Below are 11,816 nucleotides of genomic sequence, written 5' to 3'. Positions count from 1 at the left end.
GATTTGAATACCTCAGGTCGTTTTAAAGGCCCTCTAGAATATCAGCAATGAACTTAATGAAAATGAAATTTTAGACTTGCGGCAGACGCTGACACTCGTGATCCATTTACTTAAAGTGAAAGCCACTCGAATAAGTGAGAACATGCCTGACTTTTAAAAAGCAGTGATTTGAGCAGCAGCTGTTTTTTTCTCTTTGTGTCACAGACAGGGCAGAGCTGGAGAGCGCCTGGTTTCCTGTCAACAGGCTGAACCTACACCTCCTTTGCTCTCATCATCTGATGTGGTTTTGTTGTGACCTACTTAGATAGTCTTACTACAGTTATGACCAAGAGGTTTTTTCCACACTAGCTAATTTCCAACAATCTGCAGTTTGCTAATCCCCAGCTGCTTTAACTCATTTTCTCCATCCCAGTAGTGTTTGGGACAGAATGCATGGTTTCAGCTCATGGGGGGCACTTAGAGTTCACAGGTGCCAGTGAAAAGTGAGGCTGGACTTTGAAAGGTGGTGCATGCTGATTTCCAGAGTGATGTGCACATCTTTCTCCACAGGGAACCTGAGGGACTGCAAGCCTCCACCACATCAGAAACTCGGGCACTTCTGCTTTTTGATCTCAGTTTTCACGATATACTGGAGTGGAGATTATGAACAACACTTCATCTGTAAATAATAAAGCTTGATCCAGAACTTAAGCTGATGAAACACAGGAAATTTCCTTGTGAATACTCGCTTCCTTTTTTCTGTGAAAATTAAAATTCAGAGTTTGCCAAGGATGTCTGGAAGTAGTTGGTCACTAAAAGGTGAATCATCAGTGCTTCCATTGCGAACATGTCTTAAAAGAAATCATACTTCTGCAAATTTGCGTGTTTTTGGCTCATAATAACTTTTGGCAGTTTTCCTTGCTTTTCTGGGAAGCCCCACGAAAAAGCAATAAGTTATATTGAATGGGATCGAGGGAGAGTGGGTGGGAATGTGGCAGAGAAGGATGGGGGGGCCTCTCGGCTCTGTGCAGTATGGCTCGTGCTCTGGGTCACAGGACAGGAAAAAGCTCCCCAGCTGTGCAGCTCAGCCCTTGACTGGCCCTTATCCTGCCCTCACAGGAATCAGGAAAAAAAAAAAATCATTGAAAGGCACCTCCGGAGAGCTCCAATCCAACCTCTGCTCCCAGCAGGGCCAGCTTGAAAGTCAGAGGAGGTTGCTCAGCGTCTTGTCCAGAGAAATTTTGAAAATCTCTGAGGATGGAGTGTCCCCACTCCATGGATGGAGCATGGTGGAGCTGCTCTGGGAGACCTGTCCTCATGCTGCCCCACTCTTAGGGTAAAGAACTTTTCCCCTGTTGAGCAGCTGGAAGCCCCCTTGTTGCACTTCACAGCTGGTGCCTCTTTTGCTGCACAGCTCTTGCAGGAGCCGGCTCTTCCTCCCTGTAGCCCCTCTCCTCCACACCTTATAGCTGCTCTGAGTTAAAAGGAGTAGCTACATCTATTCTTGATTTCTTAAAATCTGCTCAGGCAATGGTGGAAAAGCCATTGCAGCAGAGTTGGTCAGGGGAAAGGGCATGGCTGGAATCCCCTGTGAACTTCGCCTGTGGCAATGGGCTCCTGCCTTTGTCACCAGAGCAATGTTCAGTTCTGTACCAGGCTGGTGCAGAACGTGGAAAATCTTAAAACTCTCTTTCCTATTCACTCGAGTTGTGCTTGGCATGAGGAGCAGGTCATCTGGTGTAAGAATGAAGGCAAAAAATTGTGCTGGTTTGCCTTCTCTTTGCTTTTGTTTTGTTTCGGGGTTTTTTGGTTTTGGCCTTGGCCTCGACCTCATTTTTTGAGTTGTTTTTGTTCCTTAAATCTTTCAACTGGCATGATCAGGAAACTCCACACTTTTGTTTTACTGGCCTTGTAGCTGTCATGTGCTTTTAATCACGAGGGACGGAAAAGGGATGACTGCAGATGTAACTCTTCAGGATGTGAGCGACCTTCTCCTCTCTGTGCCTGCTGGCCCCGGCCAAAGGGGAACCACAGATGGATTTTGGGAGCCATGGGAAGGGTTCAGGAAGGGATGTGGAAGGAAGGAGACTTGAGCCAGGAAAGTAGAGGCCTGGGAACATAGAGAAACAGAATCCTGGGATCAAACCTCACAAAAAAAAGCCAGGATCCAAAGGGAAAAAAAAGAAAAGGAAAAGGGAAAAGATAGAAGGAGGACCAGGGTCCCAGAGAGCCCTGTTGAAGGTGGGGGCATCAGAGGCACCAAGGGCTGCTGAGTCAAGTGAGTGTGTGAGAAGTGGAAGCCACAGGAACCAGGGGGTGCAGCTGGTCAGCTGCTGTGCAGTGTGTCCTTCCCACTGAGTTATAGTGCTGTCCCTCGGAGCAGCGCACTGGGGGGGAAGTAACCACAGGTGATATCAAATTATAATGTCTCAAACGTTCTGTGCAAAGAGATGGTGATTTTCATGTCTCATCTCTGACTCATCAGCAGGAAATACCACTGCTTGTTTGACCTGTTGGTGCCAGTGAGAAGGGGCAAGTCCATCTTACTGCCACTGAGGTAACCACTGAGCCAAGAATCGCTCTGGCATCGCAGTGCAGAGGGGTTTTCAAGGACTTGGTCACAACAGAAAGTAATCATTTTGGCAGGAGGCTGTTCAGGCTGCTTCTCACTTGTGGTTTTCTGATGCACGGCTACTGAGCATCTGTTGATTAATGCATGCACTGAATGTTGCTTTTAATAGATCCCAGGAATTTCACAGTTGTTTAAGCTCATCTAAGATGATGTGGCTGTAGGTAACATAGTGTTTAGTTTTAATTCTTAAATTATACAGAGCGGCCTAAATAGATAGCTATGTAGAACACTGAGGGCAGGCACAGATGAGTAAGTGACCAGATGTAACCTTGTGCTGGAAATGTAGGGGAAGGTGCTAATTTACAGCCCAGGACTTGGTTCTCGCTTAGGAGTGGAGGCTGTCAGCTCTAAAGAGCAAGGGCATGCCAGATTTTCTCTAGGGAGTTGGTTTAGCTGTTGTGACAGTCTTTGGCCTTGGAGACATTTGGGTTTGCCTTTTAGATTATCTACAAACACAGTGATCTCAGGCAGGTTGAAGTCACCCTTGAGTCAATTCTGTCTGAAACACTGAACTGCCTCCTGCAGCAGGGCGCAGTGGACAGTGGGAGGAGGCTGGAAGCTGGAAGTGCTTCACCTAGATTTACTGTAGAACTATCCTACAAGTGTTTAAATACATCAATCACCTTTATAGCTTGGGTTTATAGTAAAATAAAATATTTCCTGGGGTGTGGAGAAGGTTTCAGCTCTAAACTCACCTGAAGCCAGACTCTGATTCTGGCATGGAATATGGTACAGGCCATAAGTAAGGGGATTCAAAGACAAAATCAGCACTATTAAGAACACCAAAATCAGCACTGGCCTTAAAATGGCAGTATCTGTGACCTGCACGTGAGAAGGAAATGCCTATGGCTGCAGCACCAAAGTGCCAATAGGACAGTTACTGCTTACAAAAGACCTGCCTTCTGGGCACTTCATCATCCCCCAGGATTGGTCCCATCACAGCTTTTGAAGATCTTGGCAGGCTGGGATGTGAGTGCCGCATCGGCCTGAGAACGACTTCTGTGCAAAAGGATCATCTTCTCCCACTCCCTTCTCTCAGTATGAGACTGAGACAGAGAGAACTGATGGCAATGTCACAGGAAGGATGAATGACCTTTGTTATCAAACTCAGGACAATTTCTGTATTACAGAGGCGAAGGTTCAGCTGCCACTAAGAAGGCAGGGAAAGCGTCAGCGTGTAATTTGCTTGCTTTATTGCTTGGGGGCAGATGGGAAGGATTCTCTTAGGCTGACTGATGAAATGCTGAAAACTCTTTTTAAACCCTTCACTGTATAGATTTGTTTTTCTATCTTCTTAATGTGCCTTAGTATATATAGCATTTTATTCTCTTGTTCTCTAGCTACGTGCAGTAGGCATATGCCTGGGTACATATATATACACACACTAGCATGTATAAATATAAACAAGTACATGGGCAGGCAAATTCCAGGCACTCATTCTCAGCAGATAATGTCTCTCCTGTTGCTTTGGTATCTTCTGTTTGAAACTATTGGATGCTTGGTTTGTTTGCTTTTCATTGCGTGTTTAGTCTGGTTTTGACATGCTCAATCTGGAGTTTATCCAGGAGGAAGCAGTGACAGCGGAAATCACATTGTGTGCCCAGCAGGATGTGCCACTGTAGCCAGGCACCAAAGGTTGTGGTTCACCTGCCATGCAAATGGGATCAGCCCTTGGAAACAGGGACCCAAAGGGCACTGGGACGGAGTGTTCCCAAGGACACTGTCATGTCACCTGCTGGCACTGCTAGTGAGTGGTGGGACTGAGCTCCTCCCTTGCCTTGGACGTGGGGATGGGGTGAGGAGGACCTTGTTGAGAAGCGACAGCCAACTTCTCTGCCCCTGTTTGCTTTTCAGGGAAATGCAGTTCTCCTGACCCCAACCCCATGTCCTCATTTTTGGCACGGGATGCTTGTTCGTGCTGGCTTGTGCCCTGCCACGCACCAGCAGCTGCTCTGCCAGGTAGGCAGACACATGGGGCTGTCCCCATCCACAGAGCTCACTGGCTTCCCAGCAGACAGGCTCTGCTGGATGCATAGTTCAGACACTGACAGGTAGGGCCAGGAGGTGCTACCCCAGAGACAGGACATAGAGGAATTGTCCCCTCTTGTTTTTGGTTTTAAACAGTGAATTTTTTTGACTGCGAATTCAGGCATTTCATGAATTTCAGAGCTGGTGCTGTGCCGTGACTCATCGAGTCCCCTCTCACAGCAGTGTGTGATGGGCCTTCTGTCTCACAACGTGACTCTCCCAGCACAAATGGGCTATGTTTAGTGACAGGCTTCGGCAGGAGGCAGTTGCTATTTTACAAATGCCTAAACTGAGGAAGAGAGAGGCTGGAGAAATGGCCCCGAAACAGACAGCAAGTCAACGGGTGAGTTGGGAAGCATCTCACGTGGTCCCCTCCACCTGCCCTCTGACCAACACTTCATCTCGAGACCCGCAAAGACTGGGGAAATCTGCTCCCACTTTTTCACCCTGGTGTCCCAGTAAAGAGATTTTGGGTTGTTTACCAGCACAGACGACTCTCACTAACACCACTTACTTATCTGCCCTTTCTGCCCGCTGCAGGCAACCAGCCAGATGGGCTGGAGCTCCGTGGTGCAGCTCCACAGCCATGTCTTCTGCCAGCCCCAGGGACACAGCCACATTGCACCAGGCCAGTGGGTCCTGCAGGCCCTGAGTCTTCTTCCCAGCAGTGGCCTCTGAGTGCTTCTGCACACCCAGGAAATGAGGTAAGAGAAGGCTGTGATGACTAAGTGTCTCCCTTTCCCATTTCTTCCTAAATGTCTTCCTCAAGTCAATCTACTTTATTCTTTAAAGGGATGTTCGATCCTTCATTTCCAACCAGCATTGCTGGTTCAAGCCTCCCCCATCCCCCAGTTTAAGTGCTGAATACCTGTTTCTTGAGGGCAGGGTTTAGGTATTCTCTGGATTACATTCTTGTTGGTATATAAATCAAAAGTTCTTCCTCCTTCCTTATTACAGACTATCCCAAAAGTCCTTTTGTCAGAGGGAATTAACAAATCTTTGTGACAACTCTGATAAACAATGTTTGGTTAGCTGGATTACATTTACTGGTGCCAGCCCCAAATGAGTCCAAGTATCTGTGAGGTGCATCTGCTGTGACATGTCTACAAACAAATGGCAATGGGAAAAGAGAACAACTGAACAAACAACTGCATTTCTCGCTCACGGCAGTAGCCTGGAGCTGCTGGGCACTCCCAGGACTTGTCGCCTCATGCTCACGTGAGCAGTCTGCTCTCAAGCTGCCTCCAGAGCTGCCAGCCCTTGCAGGAGCCCTTACAGGGTCCTTCCAAGAAAGATGCCAGTCTTCTCTGCCCTTTGCCAGTAATGGGATGGCCTGGCAAAGGTAGCTGGGACACAGGGAAGCACATGGGGTGAGCACTCCAAAGTGTGATTTAACGCCAGTGTGCACACAGATGTCCCAGCTCTGCTCAGCAGCCCTGCTGCAGCCAGCCAGAGATCTCTGCCCATTGCTGTTTAGCAGATTGCTGAGAATTCAAGCAGTAGGACCTAGAGTTTTTGGGAGGCTCTGTTACCCTGTCCATGGTGCCTCTGCTGAGAGAGTAAATTTCACAGCTGAAGTGATGTAGGTATCCAGCAAAGTGAGAGCAGAGAGAAAAATTATCACCTGAATGTGTTGCCTCCTGCTCTGCCTGGTACACCACACACTCTCACTTCTCCTTCCTGTCAGAGGCTGCTGCTGGTGGTTTTTATGGGCATTCTCTGAAGTGTCTCCCTAAAAGAATGTTCTGCTGCTTCTGTTATCTCTGCAATCCCTCATCGGGACAGAAAATGCTTTGTTGATAAAGCTTTGTGAACAGCTCCTGTTCACACCTACTCCACAAATCACTTTTGACACACAACACACAGGCCCCATAGGACACAGAGGGACATCCCTTCCCATGGCCCTGTGGCCTGTCTGGCCCAGAATAGAGACCGTGGTTCCTGCAGCTTGAAGCAGAGATAAGGGGAGAAGTATAGATTTGAGAGAGGCAAAGTGAAAAAGCAACAACAACAAAGATGTAACGCTGGCAGGAGTGGTAACTATCTCGTAGGAAAGAGGGGATATATTACAAAAGAAACAGAAAGAACTAATGGGACGAACTCTGTCTAGCTGTAATGGGCTGTTAAGCACTCACTCAGGTGCTCACTCCCCTCCAGTCAGATGGGGGAGAGAATCAGAAGGGCAAAATCGTGAAAAAACTAGTGGGCTGGGATGAAGGCAGTTTAGTGAGTGAAGCAAAGCTGCACAAGCAAGCAAAGCAAAATAAGGAATTCAGTCACCACTTCCCATCAGCAGACAGGCATTCAGCTGTTTCTGGGAAAGCACATAAGGGATACTTGGGAAGACAAACACCATAACCTTGAATATCTCCATTTCCTTATCCTGTCCCTGAGCTTTTATTGCTGAGCATGATGTCCTGTGGTGTGGAATATCCTCTGGTCACTGGAGGTCAGCTGTGTGTCCCCCCCAGCCTCTCACCTCCCCAGCCTCCTTGCTGCGGGGGCAGAGTGGGAAAAAGAAAAGGTCTTGATGCTGTGCCAGCCCTGCTCAGCAGTGGGTAAAGCACTGGGTTGTTATCAATGTTGGTTTAGTCAGAAATGCAAACCATAGCACCCGACCAGCGCTGCTGCAGAAACTCCGCTCCACCCCAGCCAGACCCAGTCTGGAGGAGAGCCTGGTGAGAAAAGAGCAAGACCCAAGGGCAAGGGGATTACTTCTTTCTTGGCAAGGCCATTCTGCTGGGATCCTCCTCTCTTCCCAAGAAGAGATCAGCTCTGCCAGCCTCCTTTCACCCCTGCAATAACTCTTCTGATAGATCCAGCTGCTCCTCTCTGCCACATCCATCCAGCCGTGGCACAGGGATTGAAGTGGGTGCCTTGCCCATTGCTGTAGCGCTGCTGCCTGTGTCTGTCCCCAGCTGTGGGGTGAGATGAAGCTGTAACCAGCAGCTCCCTAGGCTCTGAAAGCCAGGGAAAAGCCCGAGGGTCAGGCCTTCGGCTGGTACTCCAATTATTTCAGGGTCATTGCCTGAAAAAGAGTTGCATGGTCTCGGAGTTCTGACTGGGATGTATAACATCACATCCCTCCATCCCAGCAAAGCGGTGGTGGCTCAAAGTGATCTGTGCTATTCTAAACCCAGAAATCTGCAGCGCCAGGGAAAACATTAACAAAAAGCTGCTTGTTTAGTTTAAAATACCCTTACAAACTAAACAGCTTAAATTCCAGGTTGTGTACAATGAACTGCACAGTGTAAAAATTTTTTCTTGGTTTATCTGAGAAAAGTATGCCAGTGGCAAAGCCAAGCCTGGTTTGTTGTTGTAACTAGGCACCGTTCTTAGCAAACTCGCCTGCTAGCTGCAGTCGTTGTGAATAACTAATGGATGTTGCATAAGAAGAGAAACTCTGCAAACCTGGCTGAAACCAGCTGTCATGCTGGTAGTGCAGGGAGCACCTCTTGAGGTGGTGATCATTTGGGGACACAGCAGCTGGGGCCAGCAGACCCATTGGGTCATCACAGCCAGCCACCTCTGTATCACAGACCACGCAGTATCATCTGTAAAACCCTGTAATGACCCCCACAGCTTGTACTTCAGGGAGGTGGGATGTGTGGCTGACACTTAAATTCCACGGAATTACACTACTTTATTGGGTGACAGCAAGACATGAAGAAACTATCACTTCCACTTTTGCTCTTACAAAATTTAGCCTGACTTTCAGTTGGAACATTTCTGGCTGCAGTCGTGTCATGTGGTCACTCAGATGGTTGATAACATGCAAATAGGAGCCCTGGTGTCTTGGTTAAATTCCAGTTTAGAGAATCATATTCTACTTTGCCACAGCTTCCACCATTCCTGTACTAGCTGGTGATGCTCTCCCTTTCCTGCCCTGCCCCACATCCCAGGGTTACTCCACCCTGTCATCTGCAGACCCTGGCGTGGGCTTGGGCAGAGATCCTGAGGTTCCCAGAGAAAATACCAGAGCAGGGTCAGCCTGATTGTGGATTGCAGTCCCTGCTCCTGTTCCAATGGCACAAAAAACCCTGTCACACCAGGGACATGGTGTCCCTCAGGAAATGCTCTGCCTCTCTCAGGGCCCACCCTGACAGGACTGCTGTCTTTCCCTGGGGGCAAACAGACCCGCTGCCATCCAGTTCATGGGGTTGGGGCTGGTGCCCTTCTTTGTGGCTTTCCTGGGCAGATGGTTTGTACATGCTCAGCAAATCCATCATGCCCGAAAGGTGCTGACCTATCACACGCACACACACAACTGCACAGCACCTCCACAATGAACCTGATGCTTCCAGAAGGTGTTGGTCTTGCAGCACATGGACTGTGTGATGGACCAAAAAACACTGTTCTTCCTGATTTTTGCTGTGTGACAGCACAGCTGGGGCTGCTGTACAGTGCTGCCAGCCAGCCTGCACATCCCTGGCTGCTGTAAATATCTCTTCTCTCCAGGTACAACATCTAGGCTGAAAAGGAGCAAGTATCTGGGGAAATGCTGGCAGGCAGCAAGCTCATCTTCAGGGATGGCTGTGGTTGCAAAATAAGTCACTTCCAGATGCCTTATGATCCCTTGCAGTGAGGGCACTAAATCAATACCTATTTCACTCCTATAGGCAGGGTCCTGCTTATGTCAACAGCTGATGCTTCAAAGCGTTAAGTAATTACAAAAATGAACTGCCCTGCAGAGTGAGATATGCGGCGGAGTAAAGATCTCTTTAGACCAGATTGTTGTGACTGATGCTGTGTAACCTCCGAGGACGCTCGAGAGACACTTTGCCCTTGAATTCTGTGGAGAAAGAAGGACAAGGGATTTGTGTGTGGCACCTCCTGGCACTTCCTTTCGTGAAGGTCACCGGAGGGATGATTATGGTGAGCATTTTCTGGAATCAATGCTGTGAAGACAGGCTGTGAGCGGTGGTGCAGGTGCTGCAAGGTGCAGGTGCGTGCCCTGCCCTTGGTGGCAGCTCAGGTCTTTGTCACTGGCCTTGTATTGTTGCAATCACTCATTTACTCTCTGTAAAGTCAAGCCAATGTCTAGGAGCAGGCAGTGCTGAGCGCTTTCCCTTGCTCCACTCTAGACTCCTGCAGGCAGTGTCGGCATCGAGCCCTGAGTGCTGGGGACCAGGGGCAGTCTGTGTGTATAGTTTGCAGCCCCAGATTCAGAGTCCTACTGGTTTGGCTGTTACACACTCAAACCCTGAGTATCCCTTTTCCCTTCACGCTGGGGAATTTCTGGTTGTTAATTTTGCAGAAGCACCCAGCGAATCTGAGTAATGCAGGAAAGCAATCCCAGGCTGCCTGAGCATGGAGGAAGCTACACATTTGGCATTTGAGAAAATGTATGCAAATAGCTTTTCCAAGGTGTTCTCATCACCATCCACGTTTAAAGCAATTAAACCTCCTTCAGAGTGACACTTCCATGCAAAAAACATTATACAGCACGCCGCCAAACTTCAGCACAGCCAAATAAATCATTGGAGGCAACGATTCTGGGCTCTGAACTGTTGTTCTCCAGATGAGGAATAAATCAGCTGCAGCAGCAAGAGCAGCAGCTGTTTTTAGAGCTAGTAAAGGTCTCTTTAGCTTGACTTCACCTTCTCTGCTCTCAGTTGCGCTTGCTTCTGCAAAGATTTGACAGTCAGATATTTATAGAGCGACAGCAGGAGTCCCACTGCAAACAGGATCAAAATCAAACATGAAAGGAAATCATCAGGATTTCCTCAGAATAAAATAAATATAGTAAAGGTGCAAATGTTCCTTCAGGGGAAAGTGAAAGCACACGGCACAAATGGTGCCAGTGCCAAAAGCAGACAGTAATTAAGCCTAGAGGAGAGGGAATCTGGAAGGGCGGCGGTGCTGGTTCCAGCAGATCACTCTCATGGGCTGAGCTGCTTCCTAAGCCTTGATTCAGCACATGCCTAACCCCTGCTGAGGTCGGGGACTTTTAAGCAGGCATTCGAGTGCTCTGTCAGATTGCAGGTTAGGGGAGGGGAAAGCGATTCGTGGCTGAGATGGGCGCCTCTCTCACCTGGCGCCGTCACTGACGTGCAGCCAAACACAGCGTGTGTTGGTGTCACCCGGCTCGTGTCAGCACCACATCACTGCTCTAACGGGAGCAGAATGCCCTGAGGACGGTCCTGCCTGGTACCCAGCTCCCACGGAGCTGTGCATGGCCGTGACCAGCGGCTCTTTCCAGGCTGCATTACAGCTCATCACAGCAAACGTTGAGCCAGGAGGGCGCTGCCCAGGGACTGCTGCAGGAATCGGCAGCGCTACGGCAAGGGGGGACAGCAGGGAGAGCTTTCCATCCTGTGGTCTTCATGGGGACATGTGTCATATGGGGACCTGGAAAACAAATGCCCAAGCTCCTGTTGGCTGTGGAGAGCAAGGCAAGCCTCCCCTCCCTCATCTGACCAAGATGAGCAGGAATCTGTGCCATGTTCTCTGTGAGGCTTCTGAGCCAGAAACCCCAAAACAGAGCCTGACCTTGCTACGATTTTAAGAGAAATGAAAGGCTGTACATGTTTTAAGAAAGTCCTACAAGCCCATTCCTTGTACATCAAAGGGCAATGACTACAGAGGCAGTGCCTGGGTGGTCAAGAGGTTCATCTCTTTGCCTTTCTAATTAAATATTTATTCCAGTTAATCAAAAGGTTAAGATGGGAAGAAGGTTAAGATGGCTGGAAGGCTTCATACTTTATTCCAGCAACATATCCAAATATATTCACAGAATTAATTAGGATTTTGCTGTGTGCCTGGGAGTGCCAGGAGGGATTCAGAATAGAGCCATTCCATAGGGTCACCTCGGCAGTTTGGCACTGGTCAGCAACTGAGTGGAAATGGTTAAAATCCCCTTGGTTGTAGCTGTTGAAGGAAATGGGCATTATTTTGCTGCACAGCAGAAGAATTTATATTCTGCATTTGAAATGCCATATTTATTGGGGCTGTGGAAGGTTCTTATTCACCATGCAACCATCTTCTCCGCTTGGGAATCCAATTACGCTGTTGGCTTTTGTGAGTTAATTTTGCATTACATAATTATGAGTTAATAGAAAGTAATTTCCTCTGAAACGTTCTTTTGTTCCTGGTTGTCCTTGTCCCTGGATTTATGGAAGGCAGTCACATTTCTACATGGTGTGAAGGCGTGAAGTCAGGTGGCTTCAACAGAGGG

General features: G+C 48.5%; 1 protein-coding gene across 1 annotated transcript in view; it reads left to right on the top strand.

Moving 5' to 3' along the window:
* The first annotated feature begins 5,268 nt into the window (after positions 1-5,268).
* Positions 5,269-11,816, top strand: part of B4GALT5 (beta-1,4-galactosyltransferase 5) — a 46,034-nt gene continuing 39,486 nt past the window's right edge. Inside the window, exon 1 of the mRNA XM_027751904.2 lies at positions 5,269-5,343. The gene's annotated coding sequence lies outside the window, so the exon portion shown is untranslated. The remainder of the gene's footprint in view (positions 5,344-11,816) is intronic.

This window comes from Pipra filicauda, unplaced genomic scaffold (genome assembly GCF_003945595.2).
Source record: "Pipra filicauda isolate LSUMZ 115617 unplaced genomic scaffold, ASM394559v2 scaffold275_size1018216_pilon, whole genome shotgun sequence".
Lineage (NCBI taxonomy): Eukaryota > Metazoa > Chordata > Aves > Passeriformes > Pipridae > Pipra > Pipra filicauda.
This window is presented reverse-complemented; position numbering and strand designations above follow the sequence as displayed.